The 19,373-nt window shown below is 32.2% G+C and overlaps 1 long non-coding RNA gene across 1 annotated transcript in view; it reads left to right on the top strand.

The window, feature by feature from the left end:
* The first annotated feature begins 3,817 nt into the window (after window positions 1–3,817).
* LOC118193871 (uncharacterized) overlaps window positions 3,818–19,373 on the top strand; it is a 160,927-nt gene continuing 145,371 nt past the window's right edge. Inside the window, exon 1 of the long non-coding RNA XR_004759007.2 lies at window positions 3,818–4,089. This is a non-coding gene — a long non-coding RNA (uncharacterized LOC118193871). The remainder of the gene's footprint in view (window positions 4,090–19,373) is intronic.

Raw genomic sequence — 19,373 nt, 5'->3', positions numbered from 1 at the left:
CTGCCTTGTCAGCTCTTTGATTGTAAATCATATAAAGCAGATGAAAGGTTTTTACCTAGGTAAGCATGCCTACCTAAATTTCAATGATCATTTCGACTTGTCGCTGTACATATTAGATGCAAATAGGTGTGAACAGGATTTTCATATACATGATTATCAATTTTTTTAAGATATTGTTCCGTGTTACGGCTTCGTGGATTTGGAGTAATTGATGATGACATGACGACGGACGAAAAACATATGTAAAATATATGGTGGCATAATAACAAAAAGCTAATAGGAACAATTTGTAATATTTTCAGAATAATTTTTTAAACTTCATTACTGTTATTCCAAGTAAAACCCTGATATTTTTAATTGAAACTATTTCTCATTCTGTTTGTAGCTTTTAAATATTGATTTGGACTGGATTATTTTGGTTACGGTAAAGCATACGAAAGCTGTTTGCCTAAAGAAAGGAATGCCTTCCTGAGAGGCTTTCTAAGTGGAATTGGCTCGTATCCACATTTACGCGTGGGGAAAATCACGAAAACTACTATGTATGAACTTCTTTGAGAATTTGGAACAATGGTCGATCTAACAATTTTCAGCTATTTTAACGCTTGGCCGCAAACGGGTCTTAAGAATTGTTTTAGTTATTAAACAATTGCCAGGCCTTTGACCAACAGGTCATTAGACGACGAGATCTCCAATACTTTTAACAACACAATAAAAATTATTTAATGCGTTACACTAGTCCAGATAGCATCAGTCACGCCTTTTCTGGATTCATACATCACGTATTCACGGACATTATTCAGTTAAAATCGAAATAAATAGGTACTAAGACAATTATATCCACTCAAAAGTCCAAAGTGGTCCACAGCGGCAGATTCGGAACACTATATACACACACTAAAGCGCTCTCGAGGGCCACCAGCAGCGATCGCTGGTTGCATACGATAATGAAGGGAGTATATCAAAGTGGAAAGGATTTCAGAGTTCAAATCCTATAAAAGTGGAAAAGGATTTCAGAGTTCAAATCCTAGGTTATTTTCATTCTATATGCTCCGCAGTGGATGGAATTTAATAGCTGAAAGTTAATTTAACCATACAATCACGTTACACAAAAAAAGAGTGGAAAGGAGGAAGGAAAAAAGATGGAGATAAACTGTAATCCTTGAACGAATAAACAATGAAAATTAGATAAATTAAATATAAAAAATTACACAAAATTGTAATAGGTTTGTCTGAAGTATAATTTTATTGTTTGCTTCTCTTCTAGTAGGCAAGCAAAATGAAAAGAAGTGTATAAAAGAGCTTTCCGTAGGTCAGTTCTCAGTTCATGCAAAAAAATACATTCCTCTCTATCGTTTAGGTACTTTACAGAGCTGTAAAAAGTATAACAGTTAAGATACAATAACAAGCCGAACAAATATTAATTTAGACGTCAAATAACGAAAATCAGCTTAATATTTTTCAAATTTTCACAGGACTAGTTTCGATGGTTTTACCGAACCATCATCTTCAGCTGCAAAAGCGCAAATGAACGAGATAAGATATAATGATTAAATAAGATAAGATAAGAAAGCCTGGACAGGAGATAAGCTATTGGCGCCATCTGTTGATGAAACCAGAACTAAAACATAATTTCTTTAAAAATAGTTTTAATACTGTTAAAAATTTAAAGCTAATGCATGATTTGCAACACTGACACTTATGCTCTTTATGGTGCATAAGTTGATGTATATTGCATGTCAATAGATAATAGGTCAGCGAGTTCCTTATATGTATTAAAAGTTTCCTATTTTAAAAAGAGTCGAGTTTTAATTTTCCCATTCGAGTAAAAATTGTAAGCCCTACTTCCGAGTGCTAATAAAGTGCTGAAATGCAGAAATCAGAACTTAAATGTACAGTGTATTCACATGTCTTATAATTTATAGACACACATTTTTATTCAGATAATTTGCTTCCATTTTTCTTAAATATTGGAAATGAAATTTACTAAATCTACAGAAGGCAATGAATGAATGGAAAGTATTAATTCATTACAGCGCTTAACATTGGACAAGTGAAAGACGATCACTGAAGGTATATCCTTTCTGTTTTGAAAAAGACCCTCTACGAAGTCTTTTCCATTCTACAATATTTCAGATGGTGTTCATAGCTTAAGGGGTCGTGTTATTTCAATCCTAATGCGGTGTTGTTATGGTTACCCGGGTCATTAGCGTCAACTCTCTTTGGCAAAAAATTTCCTTTTCACCTCGGCGAGAAACCTGCCCAAGGTAACAACCCATTATTTTGACGTCAGAAAACAGGTGAACGGTCAGCGCCATCTATTGTCAAAAGGCTACATTCATGCTTCTCAAAATTCACTCTTAAGTTGAACGAGATGCATTTTTGTAATAGAATAAAATTTCAATTTTTATGTACTTGTGCCTGAAATCCTGAATTATTTAATTTTGTGAAGCATCTGAATGCTCAATAAATTGAAAATTTTCCATTGCCTTGGAAAAATTGCACGAGAAAAGTCGTCAAACAGGAAGTAGGAGCCAATAGAATAGCAATTTAGGAAGTGAATTCAATTTGAATATGAATTAATTAAATCTCGTGGAATTGTGTTTGATGCACCTGAATGCATAGGCTGACGCCTTACCCCAAATCGAACATAGTTGAAAGTTTCGAAATGTTTTAAAAAGTAACTCATTTGAGATGTCGTAATTTTTAGTCCAAAGGGGCAATTTGTTCAGAAGGACTATTAATATCGTTTTGGGATTTTGCAGTGATTCACTACAAGCGTTGTTTCACTTTTCAAATTGTTGCTGACAAATATTATCGTCCTGTATTATATTTAAAGAAATTAAATAATGAAGAATCTGCATAAATGTATGTATGTTTCTCGCATTGTGATAAAATGACGGAAACTAGAGCTATCAAATTTTGAATAACGTAATTCTCCTGCTAATATTAGCATTTGGAAGCACAAATTTGAAATTTGGAATTTTTTTATTATCGATTTCATAATTTGTAAAACTTTGACGAATTTTTGATAAACAAGCTCAAGGATTTCAAATTGAGCAATGGCAACGTTGTACAGAAAAAAACATTTTTATCTCCAGTGACCGAGACTGTGTATTGGAAAGTCTAAATCCGGGGTACTCAAACTGTGATAACGGGCTCCGAGGTGACAAAGTGACCTTGCATAACGCCCGCCAAGTTTCGTTTTTTTTTTTTTTTTTTTTTTTTTTTTTTTTTTTTTGCTGCAACAGTCTTTCTTGAGACTGCACATAGAGGGGACTCGGCGGAGGAGGGGTCAGAAACTTGGTTGGCCTTGTCTTGGGTTTCGGAAACATCGAGGGGGATGGCGTGTTTTAACTTCATCCTTCTTATCGCCTCTGTTCGGTTTAAAATGGTAACTAAATGATAATGCGAATGCACGCCTCGGACCTGGGAGAGCCAGCTACCCAATTTCTGAAAAAGGAGGGAGAAATAAATTCCGAAATGTCCGTGAATGACACATACATGACCTTGAACGCAGCTACTGAGAAGGTCAAAAAATTTCACCGAAAGGAGTAATTACTGTTTTATGTTTTTGTAACGAACGCGCCTGGTAAGCCCGACGCGGGTCCTCGCGGGTTAAGTTTTAAGATTGGGGTACGGTATTACAACTGACCAACCAAAAAAGGGCTGACAAAGAGCCGTATTCTCCTAACGTGCGACGAGATCTCTATACGAGAGTGACGTCACATATGACGCATTTTTCTTGCGGAGCGACAATTTGCAATTCTTGATCTCTGATCGAAACCATTTCGTGCTACGTAGGGTCCATCTCATCGCCTGGTTTTCGGCTGCTGATGTGCAACCGTTTAAAAATTATGCCATCGAAAAGTAATGGCGTCGGATGAATGTTTAGCTATGTATCATTTATTAAACCTAACACATCATCGTAATTCAATTCAAAGAAAAATGTTTCGAAGCAGACTGGATGTGTTTGCATTATCTGACAAGCAGTTTATAAAGTTATTTAGGGTAGATAAACAGTTGTATTCTGAACTAATAGCTAATGTCCGAAGACTCTTACTTTTTTATGGATTGCCGCATGAGCTAAGAGTAAGTTACTTATTTGAATTGTTGAAATTTCAGTCTAAAATTGTAAATTACTTAATCAGTTATTCCATAATTTATGTGTTTATATTCTATATGTGTCATAATTTCTGTTTTTCTGGTCAATTTCAGTTGCAGAAACATATTCTATGAATTCGTGTACGCTTTCCGAATAATTTTGTTTTAATATTTTTTATGTATCGCCTGAAACATTCGGAAAACTTAATTAAGTTCCGCATTGTATAATAATAAACAGAGAAGAATATGTTAGTTAAACTTCTCTCTGATTTTCATAATAAATTATATCTTTGGTGCATAATATTCTCATTTGTGTTTTTTTGTCAAATATCAAGATCTGAAAAAGGTAACTAGTTGAATTCATTTGCAGTATTATTTAGAAACGAAGTGCAATGATTATTGGAATTTTAGAATTTGATATTATTCTTGAAGTAACCTGTTAATATTTTATCTAATTATAGTGCTTACAAATTCAAGTGAAAAGGGATTGCAATTTTTTACCTATTGATGTAAAATACCCTGTTTCTTCTTATAAAGGATATGTTCTTATGAAATTGTTTGAAAACAGAGTATTCTTTTTTCCATTTTACTTTACCAGTATTATGCTATTTTAAAAGTATCATGTGAAAATATTGTAAGTTTCTAACCTGATAGATTTATAAAAAATTTATAAAAACAATCATTTTCACAAGAAATATAACAAAATGGTGGAATATTCCTCAAAGATATTCCTACGAGATCACAATATCACGCAATATAAACAGTAGCTATATTTTAAAGCAATAAAAACGTTTAATAGAAAGCAATCCAAAGCGCAGAAAATGCTAACCGGATCTCACCGCGAATTCACTATCGTCAACAACAACAGTTATAGAGACATTAGAATATTTTTAAATCGGGAGAGATGAAAAAATGAGCAATACCCTCGCCGGGACTCGAACCACGGACCTCTCGAATACGCGTCGAGTGTGCTGTCACTATACCACGAAGGTATGCTAAGAAGGCGAGAGAAATATTTTATACAGTTGTCTAAACAGCTACAACTGAGCTGAGATGTTTCTCTCCGGCTTTTATAGCTTTTTAAATCAGTCAAGCGAGATAGTTCCAGGAATTTCTGGAAAGAAGAAAGCATAGAATTACGGTTACAGATAACCTCGTAGTCAATTACATTTATTTAAATTAAATATCAATTATAAAGATAAACTTTTATTTAATGTTAAATGCACGTGCTCTTGTATTTTTACTTTTCCGGGATAGCTTTCTCTTAAAATTTGTCACGCGCTGCATTGCAAGTAGAAATAAAACAATTTTAATTATAATTCTATTAAAAATATGTAACTAAATGCAAAATTCGCAAGACTGCCCTCTTCACAAGGACTGCACGTGACCCTGGAAAAGAAGCCATATTTATAACTAAACCATCAATTCAATAATACACATTACACTACAGTAAACAAACAAAATAAACAATAGTTCCAATAAATAACTTAAAAGAAAGAAATACAAATTAATAAATGAATGCATAAATTTACAAATTTAGAAACAACAAGCACTATGGTCTTATACTAATTACAATATATGCACTACGTACTATGGCCATAGTAAGGAGCTAACCTGTCGTAACGAATGTAGGCTTAGAGTTCGATGACTAACAGATCCGGACCACGACATCGTTCAGCCTGTTTAGGACTGTATATGGACCATCCCAAGGTGACAGTAGTTTAGGACAGAGTCCTTTTCATCGAGTCGGATTCCATAACCACACCTGTTTCATTCGTTGAATCGATGTGCAGTAGCTCTCGTATTGTATCGGGTCTTTATCTTCTCCGTCGTCAAGTTGATTCGCTCTCCTGTTGTTTTTGAAATCGAAGAAAAAATTATGTTTCCTTAAAAAGTTCAATCTGAGTATGCAAGGATCTGTAATATCTGCCACATATGCCGTGTGATAGTAGGAAGCACTTCTAAACGTGATGTTCACGTTTAACTTCCCATCTAAATTGATTTTATCACCAGATTGAATGTACAAGTCCTATGAAAAGTTAATAACATTTATTCTAATCACAAGAAATATATCACAATGCTGGAATGTTCCTCAAAGATATTCGTACAATAGCATAATGTCACGCAATTATAAAGAGTAGCTATATTTTAAACCACTAAAAACATTAAACAGAAAGCAACCCAAAGCGCAGAGAAAGCTATTCCGATCTCATTGTGAATTCGCCACAGTCAACAACAACAGTTATTTAAACAGCTACAACTGAGCTGAGATGTTTCTCTCCGGCTTTTATAGCTTTTTAAATCGGCCACGCGAGACAGTTCTAGCAAGTTCTGGAAAGAAAAAAACATAGAATTACGGTTACAGCTAAAATAGTAAGCAATTGCATTTATTCAAATTAAATATCAATTACAGAGATAAACTTTTATTCAATGTTAAATGCATCTGCTCTTGTATTTTTACTTTTCCGGCGTAGCTTTCTCTTAAAATTTGTCACGTGCTGCATATAATTCTATTAAAAATATCTAACTAAATTCCAAATTTCGTAACAATATCAATACGAGATTTCATTGGCTACATACCCTTGTATTTCGTAGAAAACTTTTGCATGAAAATTACTACCAACCAAATTATGATTTTCGTACATTAATAATGATGAATTCCTTGTTAAGAAAGAAGTATTTCAAGTATTTCATTTCCGTTACCGCTAGGGAAAAGGAAACAGGAATGTGGAAGAAAACGAATTTTTGAATTTTTGCAGTTTATTCTAAAATGCAATTTCAAAGTTCCAAATATTGTAATATTATTACGAACTGACCTCACAACTTCTGTAATCGCTATTGGCTGTAAGAAAGGTTTTTTGAATAAAAATTATTTACAAAGTGTTTTAGATCTATAAATGTTTGTTTTGCATGTTTACTTTGTATTTAAGAAATCTTTCTATACTGTCTACATTACAGCAAGTGGAGCAATCAAGAAAACTTCTACGATGTCACTAATGTTTTTGAGAACCAAAAATCATAAAATCGGCCACGCCAATTTTAAAATCTTGGAATTAAAAATTTTCATCAGAAATAAGAGTTTTAACTCATTTCCCTATATGACGTTTTAACATTTTCTAAAATTATTTCTTTGTATATCGTGATTAGTGAGAAATTTAGGGACCGCTTCGTGCGCGTACGTACTATTCGTCCTCAGAAAACACAACCCGAGAGTAAATTTGGTGATTTACCAGGTCTTGGCAAAACCGTGACAGTATGCGCATGCACGAAAGGAAAGTAATTCTGTCTCATTCCTTCGTGGCGCAAATTCGTAATACCCGAAAATATATCATAAAAGATGGAAGATGAATTTTATAAAACGTTATTTGATGGATGTGCCTATGAGGTAGTTTCTTCTCAGTTCAGAGGTAAAGAGAGCTTTTACTTTGAAATTAGATGAGATCTAAATACTGTAGGTCGATGGGGGAAACGAAAAACCTATTTTGAAGTTTTTTCTCATGTATACATTGAATTGTGTCTTTCAAAACAAAACAATGTAATTCGGAAGCAGCAAAATTTATATTTAAGAACGATTGTGTGTGTCAGCATTCATGAAGAAATAAGAAATAGGTTAGTTGAAGAAATAAAGAGTGTTTAGCTAATCTACTTGTATGAATAAAAAAAAATAACAAGCCAGTCCATATATAATATTAATCAGTATTGCAGAATATATTTATAGCAATGTTTTTGCAAAAGTAAATTTCACATGAAGCATATTTTATACTCTTATTAAATGTATCAATAGACATATTATTAAACTGATATATCATAGTCTAAGAATTTTATAAATGTGTTTTTATACAAATTCAGCAATCGCACAAAAAATATTGAAAATGGTATCACAATAACGCGCGTTTAATCTTTAGTATGCGATGAATCTTTAATTACAATACGTGTTTAATCCTTAATTAATAGATGTTTAATCTTTAACACTTACGTGTCTAATTTCTAGATAGTGAAATTTTTGGTAATTAATTGCTTGCTCTTATGTTGAATTGTGAAGCTTTTTCTGATTATATTACATCTTCTATACTAAAACAATTTTGCCTTCTTAACAAACTTCTGGTATAGCCTTGTTTGAGACCAACTTACAGCCACTGCATATTAGGTTCAGGTTCAGGTAGAAGTGTAGTGGGACACCCAAATGTTTACTATAAGTAATGTAGGTATAGTCCCACTACACTTCGGTCTAGAGCAGTGTTTCTTAAACTGTGGGTCGCATTGGCAAAAATTATTGCTGTTTTAAACAAAAAAAAAATAATTATAATAGATCATTGACATCAGTAACTGCATTAGTTCATTGTCAGTATCATTGGTTTCATAATTAGCAGATTTAGAGACATGATTATATATAATTTTTAAAGTTAGAATTTAAAATAGTATATAGTAGTATATTGACATTTTGACTGATATCATATATATTAGATATAATTATAATAGTTATAATAGTATGATGATAGTAGACCAAAAATTATATTAATAATAATTATAATATAATAGTTCATAATTCCTTGATTATAATATATAGAGGTATAATTATAATAGTTCATAATAATTTCTTGATTATAATATATATAGGTATAATTATAATAGTTCATAATAATTCCTTGAGATAAAATTTATTATATGAATTCGTACCTTCTTCCTCTTCTTTACTATATTATTATTATTGCATGGATTTGTTTTTAAGATAATTAAGTAATTTTAGATGAATTGAAGCTTCAAAAATGAATTTTGACATTAATTACGTTAGTGCTCACATAAAGTTTTGCCTGTTGAAGATAGATATTTGATTGTATTTTGTATTTTCTTTTTTAAATGTTTGTTGTTAATTGCAAAACGAAGGAAGGCAATGATATTTAAATTAGGCAATTTAATATCAGTTGACGTTCTTAATGGACATTGAATAATATAATGGACTGCATCACCTTTATTCCCCTATACACATTGCTCAGAGTTTAAGGCGTTCTGAAGAAGTATGTGGGAAATGGCCGATGTCCAGTTAAAAACGGTTTATACAACGATTGACCATTGTACAGCCACTGCATATTAGATGTCAATTTAGTTAAGTATTTCAGTAAAATATACAGCTACATCCCCCAACATCGTACTTTTGTATCTTTACACTTGGCACAACAATCAAAAGACTCAAGAAATACAGCCCTTTTAAAGCTTCGAAGAAACTCAAAACCCGATCTCTAAAAAGGTTGTACCTCTATCTCTAAGATCCTTTATTGATCCCTTTGTGAAATAATTACCCAATAAAGGATACACGACAGGGACTACCTAGAGTTTTCTTTCACTTTGATCTGAAATCCATTGCAAACAAGCAAACTCATCTTGAAGACCTTCTTAGACAGCTAGCTCTAGAAATTATTAGTTGCATTCCTAAAGATGCAGTGCAGGTTTATACCGACGGTAGTCGTACAGAAGATAGTTCTGGCAGCGGTATTTTTAATAGGACCCCCACTTTGGAACTACAATAAAGCAGCGCAATCCTGACACTTGCTCTGTCTTCAGGAGCGAGTTAATTGAGATTAGTGGGGCTTGATGCTACCATGTCTTTTGACTGTAATTTTGGGGAACTATGGATTTTATCGGACAGTCGCAGTGCACTACAACATCTTGGTGGCTGGTCCTCCGCAAACGATGAAACCAGCGTATCTATTCTGCTCAAACTGAGGAAGATCTGTCAGATTCACGACGTCCACCTCCAATGGATCCCATCACATGTTAACATTAGTGGTAATGAGATCGCTGATAGGCTGGCCAAAGAGGGTAGTAAGAATGAAATGGTCACTAGCTCTTCGCTTACTTATCAATAACTTTATTCAAATGAAAGATCTAAACTCAGTATAATGGGGCGTATTCCAACCACGCAGCAATGGTACACAGGCACATGCCCTGGCTCTCTGCTGGAAATCAAATGTGACTGTGGCTCCCAGACTGCTCTGGCTGGACTAACAAGTGACCACATTAAATATCTTCCCTTTGATAGTGGCAGAAAAATCCAACCCAATTGTAAAAAATGCTGTGACCATCCAGCTTCATCGGATCACATACTGGGTTGCATCGGACTTTCTAAGGGGGGACTTAACATCCGAACCTCTTATTGGTATTGATTTTTTGGCGGTCAACAACCTTCTGGAGCTGATCTGATATATGCCAGATCTTTAAAACGAGGATAAGCAACAACAACAACACTTTTTCGCATGTCAATATGATGCGAAATGAATTAAATGCATTTGCGTAATCATATTTAATGCAATACATGTGCAAATAGATTACTACAGAGTATTAATGCAAGTAATAAAGTGATAAGAAAAGTTTTCATAGCATAATAGTTGTGTCATTCATTAGACAATAATGCAGGCTTTTTTTTTCCAGTGGAGGTCTCTAGCAGTTTACAGGCGTTGGCCACTATTAAGGCCTGAAGCGGTGGTCACGTTATTACGGAGACACCGAATAGGTGTGCCACCATTGCCTCCTATAAAGGGACAGACAAACTACATCCATACCTTCCTTGAAATCAGTTTGTCTAATATTATTCAATACATAATATATTAAATTAACTGATTTCAGTTTAATTAAATATCTTCTAAAATATCTGTAAATAGTAGAAAAATTCTAGTTTAATCCTAAACTTCCGTTTAGACCAGGAAAATGTCTTTATATACACAAAATAAAACATGTATGAAAAAGTATTAATAAATTATAAAACTGCTTGATTAATAAATGATAGGATACCTAAAATATCATACAGATGAACAAATAATATGTCAAATATACAAAAGATGTCACAGTATTTAAATGCTTGTTTGATTCATATTAAAACTTTCATTTAGTTTATTTAATAATAATATACCGTAAGTAATAGCTTGTATCACGCTACAATTAATGATATACAATGTGTTCTTAAAAACATCATAAAATAGAAAATAAAAAGTAACAATCATTAAGCAGAAAAGTAAATAAAACAATATATACTATGAGGTATTTCTCCCGCCTTCATAGCACGCCTTCGGGGTGTGGTGGTTAGCACGCTGGGACAGGCTTCCAGAAGCCCGTGGTTCGATTCTCGGCGAAGGCGTTTGCTAATTTTAATCTTTTCTGCTTCCAAAAATATACCTAATGCTTCTACAACACAATTTCTAAATAAGTACATTAAAAAAATTTCAGCAGAAATTATTTTAATTATTTTTATGGCAGATTTAACTTTTATTCAACTTAATTAACATTCTGTTAAATTAAATGAATCTAGTTACTGATCTTAGTTAAAAGAATACTGATCTTAGTTAAAAGAATTTTTAATGCAGCATACTATTAATAAATTTTAGATGCTTGCGCTTGGTTCTTAGGAGCCTTTCAATGAAATCCCTTAATCCTTTCTCTGGTATCCTTACTTCATAGATAAATCCACACATATAATAGGCTTGAAAAAGCTTCATATAAGTATTTTAACAGAAAAAAAATTAAGTTTGGCAAAAATAATGCATTTTAAAATTAAAAAGTTATATATTATATTTGGTAAGGAAAAATAAATTGTCAAAATTTTAAAAAAATGTAGAACACAGTTTGGTAACTCAAAATAAATTGTCAAACTTCAAAAACAAGTAACAGCTTTTTAAAAATTTATAGAAAATTTGAGATACTCAGCTTATAGAGTATACATGTATTTATTTCATTTATAAGTATGCTTGATTCTAAATTCTTATTTCCCCCCCTGCTGTTAATACAAATTTTCAAAATTTTAAGTCTAACATTTAAATCTATATTTAAATATTAAATGTTTAAATAGCATATTTAAACATTTTGAATCTAACGTATTTAAAACTAACATTAACTAATCGTTTTAAATTCTCTAAAAGACTTTTTAATTCCTTGTAAAGGATGTATTGCAATTACGAAAAATTTCGGGTATCATATTTCAACGAAAATATTTATTTCAACCCATTTGAACGATGTCTTTGATTGACATCTCTACGTACGGACAGAATTTAGGACTGTTTCTGCCAGAAAAGATTGTTAATTAGATTTGAAAGGGATTCAGGAGAGATTTTTTTTCCTTGACGTTTGTACGCACGTATGTAGGTATGTATGTATCTCGCATAACTCAAGAACGAGTAGCCGTAGACCGTTGAAATTCTGTATATGGGACTGCTTTAACGTAAAGCTATGCAACTCCCTTTTTCACTGCAACCGGTTGCACATGTCGTATATATATTCCTACTCTGTTACCTGGCTAGGTGAGCTTAGCTTTTTATTCTTATATGTTAGTAAATTGTACATTTTTTGTTTTAAATTCAAGAAATTTTAAAAGACATCAAGATAAAAACCTACTCTGACGCGACTCAGATGATAGTATATATAAATGTGTGTTTAATTGCTAACTATTATCAATAAAGTCATTTTTGAAGATGTACTTCTCTTCCTCGATTGACAAATAACCAACTGTTAGGTGCATTTTTTTACTTGAGCATATTTTTATTAAGCTAATGATGAAGAAAAATAATTTTTTTAGTTAATACATATAATTAATTCAATTGAAGTATAGAATTCTTTGCTTTGAAGCTTATTTGTTTTCAATTAATATTATTGAAAAATCAACATAATTTTATAGGTCTTTAAGTTAAATGTTTATGGTTTTTAATTGTACAATCATTTGATACTAAGCAAATTCACTCAGTTTGAAAGTGTCTTCATTTTACACATGTGCTAAAATTGAAATCTTAAAAGTGAAAAGCGAAATTACCATTGTATTAAAAGTAAAGTAAAATAAAACTTAGGGTCATTCAATGTCAATTGAAATTTACTGTTATTATTTTATCAAGGAAGTTTGTTTACAAGAAACCCAGTATCTAGGAATCGATGGACAAAGCCATAAATTGATTTACTTTCTGATATCGAAATACCATCCTCAGAATAATATCACTCTACCTTTAGTAAAGTAAATATTGAAGCATAATATTTTATGCATATGCTATAATGTCACTGCTGTTTGTAGAGGCGCAGCTGTGTTATCGGTGTTGACTTTTGATTCCAAACACGTGAAATAATTACATTCAGTAGGAGATTACCATATGGAGTTATTAAGCAATAAAATGTTTGGAACTGGAGTTTAGTTCATGATTCCATGCAAAAATATCACAATTTATGTTAATTAGGGTGGATGTAATTTTAGATATTAATTTTTTGAATACCGTAAAATCCGAATGATTTTTCATGTGGCTAAAGATAATGCATAAATTTCATAGCTAAAAATATTTACATGATAAAATTTAGGATTTCATCTTGACGAAGGGATCGTAACTACCCAGATCTTCCAATTGTTAGCTGTGTCTAGATTTTTGCCACGATTGATCGCTGAAGCTAGTCCTTTGTCCATTGCTGGAATTTTTATTCAGGGCTATCTAAATCAGAAAGCGTACATGGATACACTGTTTTAGCTATTTAGGGACTATACTATTTTAGCGAATTATAGCTCTGAATTAATAAAACGCAAAGCGAACAAGTAGCAGTAAATGAAATAATTCAGCTTTATTTAATCAATACCGTGGATTAGAAAACTGAAAGAAATTACTAATTGCAGACTGGTTAAGTGGTTGGTTTAACGATAGGGCAGAGGAGGGAGACTTTGCATAACACGCAATGTCTTCCCTCACATAATTAATATGCTCCTTCTATTTGAAATTTTCGGTCAGCATAATACACAAATAATCCCCCTCTCTCACAACCTCCTCACTAAAAAGCTTCTTGTTGAGAGGGATCCTAGAATGCTTCTTTATGATGATAATAGTTGAGATTTACCCACATTAATAGCAATCCACCATTTTGTACACCAATAAACTATTTGCGGCATAAGGCTTTGAAGCTTGCTAACGGCCAGGTTTCTGACAAGATGAATTAACGGCAATTTCCGTATCGTCGGCGTAACATCCAAGAAAATAGTTGTAATCCATACTCATTTTGGGAAAGTCAGTTACTTAGAATAAGTATGAAAGGGCCTCAAGTCGGTCCATGGGGAACACCAGCATTAAATCGTTTGCTTACTTTCCGAAGACTCCTGTCCAATGTTAACATTAAATCTTCTCCTCTTTAAAAACGGGTGGATCAGTTTAACGAGTTCCTTATTAAAAATAATTAAGACTTACGAGCTTGAAAATAAGCACCTCAGCCCAGACGCGGCAGAAGGCTTTCGCCACCTTTAGCTTGAGTAAGTCAACATTCTGTCCATGTTTGTGCAGTGACTACCAATAAATTCCTCAAGTCATACAAGCTGCTTAGTGGTGGAAAGAGTCTTGAGAAATCCGAACTGTTCCAAAGGTAATTTAATCAGGAAAGGCTGCAGTGCATTCAGAATCACACGTTCCTAAATTTTCTCCAGACCGGGAAGTAGACTTATAGGCCTGTACCCCTCAGGCTTAATTTATCTTTACCAGGCTTTGGTAGAAGAATCAGTATACAGTGCTATTAATTGTTTTGATTTGTATTCATGTGTGATGACATAATGTATCATTCCACTCGAATTCATAAAATTATAGGTCACAGTTTCTGAGAAATCCGTTTTTTTATGCCTGTAAAGATAATTCTGGACATGAGTGTAATTTAAATATTCGAAAAGAATAAATGAATAACGAATATACTAGAATACAACAGTTGTAGTGTCATCTATCGAGCTTGCGCTAATGGAAAAGACAAAAACAATATCATTGCAGATTAAAGTGAAGAGCGACTGGTTTTCGACTATATGTTTGAATAAATTTAAATTACGTTATAGAACATCATATCATCATAAACGGAGAATCCCATGATTTCTTAGTCGAATTTTTTTTAATATTCAGGAATTTATCCAGTGATGTATGTATATGTCACCTAAAGACGTTTTCCCTCTTGATGAAACCAGTCTTTCCTTTCATCTCATGCCTTCAAAATGCTTAGCCTCTAAAGACTGATAAAGGCTCTGACTAAAAACTGACGAAATGGATTAAATTGGATTAATAAGTTAGGGGAAAGCAGGCTATCTGCCTAAAAGGAGTGATGCCTTCGTGAAGAACCTTCTAAGCGAAACCAGCTGGCGTACACGTTACAATGAGAAAAACCACGAAACCGCCCATGCAACCAGCCCGTTCGCCGGGATTCGAACTCTGGAGAGAACTACTAGTGTTCAGCGACTTTACCGCTCCACCGTTTCTCGACCTTTATGAAATGGAAGGCGATAACTTTATTTAAAATAAATGTCAGAAATATCAAGATGTTTCGAAAAGCTGGATGTTTTTAATATACGTGCAGAATACTGAAGAAAAAGAACAAGCCATTGAGAAGCAAAATAAAATTGCATAAAATTTAGTACTTTTTTAATCTAAAACTTTTTAATTTTATGATATTTGATTCTTGCGATTTCAAAAATAAAATATTTGACTAAAATATTAATAACATTTTAAGAAACTAAATGTAGGATGATAAAATTGTGTAAAGCAAAGAGCACAATGTTAAAGCTATTTAAAGCAATATATGTAAGTCATCCTAAGTTAAAATGTCGGTTATACATCTTTCTCATTTATGTATCTTTTCTGATCGGAACATTGAAAGGCGTGTTAACTGTGCTTTACTGTATTTTCTCTTTTAATATATTCAGTTCTCAGATGCATCGTAGTCTGGGAAACAAAGTATTCTTCCGAAAGAAACGCAGTTCAAATAAATAAAATCAAGTCCTGGAAAATTTATATTAATAAATATATTTAAAATACTGAGATCCAATGAATAAATAGAAAATTTTAAAACAATTATCTGAAGAGGTAATGCAGCCCAAAAAATTTAAATAAAAGTCTAAAAGTTTAAAAATTACCTAAAGTAATAACAATGACAAAACAATAAATTATAAAGAAAATTATTTGAAAAAATAAACGATGCACTTTTTATTTAAACTACGCATTTCGAATGGGTAAATAGAAAATTTTAAAACAGTTATTCGAAAGTAACCATGCAACTTTGAGAAGCTATTTTTGGTACGTGGAAGGGACGTGGTATGTATGAGGGAAGTTGTTGCGGAGTTCCTATGTGAGTGAAAAAGCGTCTGCTAAATTTTGAATATACAAAACAGTGAATGGAAATTAATTCATTTCTGACTAATTTTCGTGGCGGAACGATCAAGAAAAGAAGAAAACTAGTAATTTTCACTGCCAACAAGCTATTTGGCAGATTACAGAGTATGAAATATGCTCTTTTTTAGTAACAGCATAAGAAAAGTCTGAAAAAATGATATTTTACATTATATACAATTTGTAATTACACTATATACAAATCCTCTAACTGATAGTCATCCAAATTATAGCGCCTTTTCAGGTTTAGGAACAAATTTTCATATCTCTATCAGTTAAATGATTTAGAGAGAGTATTTAACGCCTGCTCTTTTAAGACAACGGTTAATAAATCGATTAGGTATTAGATAATTTTTGAGAAATTTAATAAGGAGCATAATTTCGCGTTGTAGATCTATCGTATCAGCGCAAATATTTTTAATACGTAAAATATATTTGATTTAAGATAGTATTACTAATAACGTTTTTAGAGATGTTGGAAGTCCAATTTATTAATTTGTTAGTATTGAAATGGAAGTTTCTTGTTTTGTAAAATAGTAAAATTTTTCTTTGTAGTTAATTATTTGAAGATCAAGATAGGCGATGATATTTTGCGAAAGATTAGTTTTATTAAGTATAAGGCATTCTGGATAAATCTCAGAGTTTTCAATCTTATTAAAATTATTAAATGTAATAAGATCATATGCATATCTGTAAGTATGCTTGTAGTAATTTAATTCTTGCTGTTGTAATTTTTTTTGGAAGGTAAATTCTTTGATAAATAAAAAGAGATTACAGACGGAAGTACTTGAATGTGCGCCCATTGGAAGTCCTGTGACTTGCTTAAAAAGTTGATTTTGCAATTTAATGTAGTTATGAAAAATGGTGCATTTTAGGTAGGTTTTCCATTTACTAAAGCTCATAATTGGGAGCATAACAAGGAAGAGTTTAGGCAGATCTAGTAGATTAGTATAGATTTCTTCTAAACGAAGTGAGGTATATACATTTTCAAAGTCATAGCAGTTAATGTTTTGTATGTCGATTGTCTGAATGGAATTAATGACAGGAGTGTTATTTTGGATGATTCAGTGATATTTATGATTAGTGTTACAATCGTTGAAAATAATTTTACAAATTGTTTTTAAATTGAAGTGCAAAATAACAGTCTACATTTTACTTGTAGTTATTAGTTCCATTTGCTATGAATCTTAATTTTAAAGGTATTTTATGAAATTTGGGAAGAGCATATATGTTAGTAAATCTGTTGTATTTTGGATTTAAAGAGATATTTAGTTTTTTATGAAAAGTTTTAATTCTGTTAATTATAGATATTACTGCATTATTTGCTAACTGATAAGTAGTTGCGTTGAAAAGTTCTTTATTAATAATTGTTGCGTAGAATTGTTTTATTACAACGGTAAAGTTATTATTTGCTTTATCTATTTTGGTAATAGTAAAAAGGATTTTTAAATTTTTAATGTCAGACAGTAGTTGTGATCAATTTATTGTACTTTGAAACTTGATGGGATTAAGTGCAGTAAAAATGTATTTAAGTATTTCATTTTTCCATTTCAAAAAGGTATCTATAGACGAATTCAGTTGAAAGCTTGTTTCAACTAAAAATTCACTGATGCTGTTTTCGAAAGCCTTGTAACAGTAATTTTTGTTTATGTATCTCACTGGTCTATATTTTACTCCATAACCACGTCTCTCCCACATAGTGTTTTTAGTTGATCGTTTTGTATGATATCCAAGTTGCCAGTAATTATGTGTTGGTGATGAGCATCTACATAAGTACTGTAAATTGGTGATTTGCAATGGCATTCTGCCAACTTTTCTTTTTAATTATGGTTAGTAAGCAAGCTGCTTAACGTCTTTTGATATTTAAACGTAACTACTGGTCTATATTTTACTCCATAACCACGTCTCTCCCACATAGTGTTTTTAGTTGATCGTTTTGTATGATATCCAAGTTGCCAGTAATTATGTGTTGGTCATGAGCATCTACATAAGTACTGTAAATTGGTGATTTGCAATGGCATTCTGCCGACTTTTCTATTTCATGGTGGTTAGTAAGCAAGCTGCTTAACGTCTTTTCATATTTAAACGTAACTACTGGTTTGGTGTCTATAGCTGGGAAGTAAACTCAACAGTCGTTGGAGATGCTAGAGAATGGAATGTAGTCAAACTGCGGAGGCAGAAAATTGACTTTAAAATAAATTTTGCGTTGAGCCAGACAATTAGAAAGTCTCAATTTGCAAAAATCAAGAACCATGTCATTAACAATTTGTATTTTGTCGTAGTTTTCAAGAATGAATTTTTTTAAGGAATTTATTAAAACAAGAACGTAACCAGATGAGGAGTTTCTTGGGGAAGTTTGCAGAATCAGAATAACATTTTAATTGTTTCTTCAATGTAATTGTATCCAAAGTTTGTAAAAATCTCGTATTATTTCTTTTACTTCTTCTTTTGCCTCTTTGAATTTTGTTGCTGTAAAGTTTAAATTGGCTGAAAATTGATTTATTGGAAGGATCTTTGTGACTATGAATACAAGTGTTAAGTCCATAGGGATAAAGCGAACGTTGTTTTAGTATACAGAGTGATTCTTAAAAAATTCGTTCTTTATGATTATGTCCAACATCTGAAGATGAATAGAATTGAAGTCATGGGTGTTTAAAGTGCTCTAATTCTGCTGAATTAATCTGGTAACGGGTACGTATTTTAGCGCGAGATTTTTCTGTGCGATGAATTTCTTAATGTGAGCTCTATGGTTATTGATTCGAAAGTTGAGATTGTTTTTAGTTTGTCGTATATATTTAATATTTCAAGTACTGCACGTAATCATGTAAGTACTTTATATGTTTTTCATAAAAACTGTTGTTTGGTGTTGCCTGTAGTAGGCAGGGCGTTAAATTTACATGTCTGTCATCTAGTGGAATGACATTTAATAATTTCAGTGTGAGAGATACGAGCAAGGGGTAAAAGTAAGGAGGCTACTAAACTTCAATACAGTACAAGAAAAACTTTTAAACTTAAAAATAAGAAGCGGAGATAATATATTGGAGTAATGTATCAAAAAAGATAATAAGAGCTAAAAAGATAAACAGCTCACACATATTACGTCTCTCCCACATACCAAATATAGCTTCTCAAAGG

The sequence above is a fragment of the Stegodyphus dumicola genome, chromosome 10 (assembly GCF_044657685.1).
Source record: "Stegodyphus dumicola isolate Sdum_Otavi_A_Nest chromosome 10, ASM4465768v1".
Lineage (NCBI taxonomy): Eukaryota > Metazoa > Arthropoda > Arachnida > Araneae > Eresidae > Stegodyphus > Stegodyphus dumicola.
The sequence above is the reverse complement of the archived record's forward strand: the minus strand, read 5'-3'. Positions and strand labels throughout refer to the sequence as shown.